This window comes from Elephantulus edwardii, unplaced genomic scaffold (genome assembly GCF_000299155.1).
Source record: "Elephantulus edwardii isolate Elephantulus edwardi_28Jun2011 unplaced genomic scaffold, EleEdw1.0 scaffold00120, whole genome shotgun sequence".
NCBI classification, from domain to species: domain Eukaryota; kingdom Metazoa; phylum Chordata; class Mammalia; order Macroscelidea; family Macroscelididae; genus Elephantulus; species Elephantulus edwardii.
In genome coordinates this window covers 2,621,153-2,623,482 of record NW_006399870.1, presented here as the reverse complement: position 1 = coordinate 2,623,482, position 2,330 = coordinate 2,621,153, and positions in this window count along the sequence as shown.

Genomic DNA, 2,330 nt, shown 5'->3' with positions numbered 1-2,330 from the left:
AAAGAGATTTTAAGGAGGTAAGCCTTAAAGAATAAAACAGAGGTGCAAGGGGGCATTCAGAAAGGGGTATCAGAGTGGCAGTAAACAGTGCAGCATATGCAGGAAATAATGAGAAACATGTATATGATGAGGGGAAACCAAGTAATGAGGCAGGGAAGGGCCTAGTTATGAAAGCCCTATATGCCAAACAAAGAGTTTGGCCTTCATCCTTTCCATTTTATTAAATACCTGCCATTCATTCGTAGGTTCACCTCAAATGTCACTCCCTTCATGAAGCTTTCTCTGACTTACCCAGAGAGCCATACTTTCTGAAAGGCGAATTCCTAGGTTACTACCTGGGGCACTTAACCATGTTATTTTAATTCTGTTTAAATGTCTATTTCTATCACTATACTGGAGGCCAAGAATTATCTCCTATTCCATTTTAGATCTCCAGAAACTAACAAGACCTGGCACACTCAGGTGCTTAATACATATTTTATGGATCAATAAATGAGAGCAAAATGAAGGCAAGTGATCCACTGACTCCTTGTTATCTCCCCCATCCTGACCCTCAATTTAAATAATACTGATCTATATCTACATTTATCTGGCTCCTTATCCTTATAAGAAAAAGAATAATACTCTAAAGACCTTTGCTCATTGTGAGGCATATATGATACAGGTGAAAGTGGTTAAGACATAGCGTAGCATGTAGAATACACAAGTAAGCATTTATTTCTCCATTCATTCATTCATTTAGTATAGTTATTAAACGCCTCGTATGGGTCACTTAGTTGAGCTCTGGTCACCTACTGGGTAAGGAGTTGCTATACCAACCAAGTCAAGCTGTTTAAACCCACCAACTGTTCCTTGGGAGAAAATGAGCCATCTCCTCTCATGTGATTTACAGCATTGGAAATCCAGTGGAGGGCCAGATATGACTCCACAGCAATGGGTTAGTTTAGGATGTGTCAGACACTGTTCTAGTGGTAAAGAAAAACTCCTTATCTTCATAGGACATCATTTTCACTGGCAGAAATAAAGAGCCAGGAGGGGAAAATAAAGCATAATAAAAGTTATTAGAGAACGTAGGGTTGGGGAGGTGTTTGTTTTCTTCTGTCTTATATTAGGTAGTGAGGAAACATCATTCTTAGTGTACAACAGAAGAGAGACTTAGAATTAGGGAGGAAAGTATCTGGGCCTCTAGAGGAAGAGCTTTCAAACAGGAGGAGGGTACTGGGGGAGCAGTAATCAGGCCAGTGTGGTGAGAGCCAGGTCATGAAGCAGACTAGCAGGGACCCAGGCCACGTGGGGATTCACAGGCCACGGTGGAAACTTTCAATTTCCCTCTGATCCAATGAGATACCATCAGAGGGTGTCTTGTTATGTGCTGCTGTTACAAAAATACCACAGATGAGTGAGTGACTTATTAATTTCCTCATAGTTTGTTGTTGGGTACCACAGAGTTAGAACTCCTCACTCACAGCTGACCCTCCAGCTGGTTTTGACAGGCAGTAAATGGAACAGGAGAAAACTGCCCATCTTTCTCTTGCAGAACAGCTGGATTTGAACTGCATGCTTTCAGGCAGGCCATGTAATGACATACCACAAAGCCACCAGATTTTAGGATGCCATAAATCTAAATTTAGGGTTCTGACCATTCGTGAGGCCCTTCTCTATTGGCTCTGATGGGAAGTCCTGGTCTCTCTGAGAGTCTGCTCCTGAGTTGTCTTCACATAGCTTGCAATTTCTTTTCCTCTGTCTGCTCTTTTAATTGGCCTTTTTAAGATTTTCTTTTTCTGCATAGTTAGAACATTTAATTTTAAATTCTTTTAGTTTTTAAAAAACACTTTAATTGATATTTTAATGAAGGTTTATAGAGAACTTGGATGCCCATTCGTTCATTGTTGCACATTTTTTTCCCTGCCTGTGCCCCTCGCCAGTTCGCTTTTCTGAGAAAAAAATTCTTTCATTGTTGTACAATTCCCTACTCCCACCCTAGTCCACTTTACTATGCAGTTCTTATTCTGGACTGTTGTCATCCAAATAATACTTAATTATATATTCCTTTTAAGCAGTGCTTTCCTTCATCTGTTTCAATGTAGTGTATATTATTTATTTTCTCTTTTCTTAGTTCTTCTCCAACTCCCATGTCAGTCCTTTTTTATAACAGTGGCATTATGCAATGTTTGTCTTTTTGTGACTGAGATATTTCATTCAGTATAATGTCTTCCAGAGTCACCCATTTTGTATAAGATTTCATGAGTGCCTTGTTTTTTTTGTTGGTTTTTTTTTTTAAATTTAGGTTGTTTATTTTTCATTTCAATGAACATCTACAGAGATTTTGG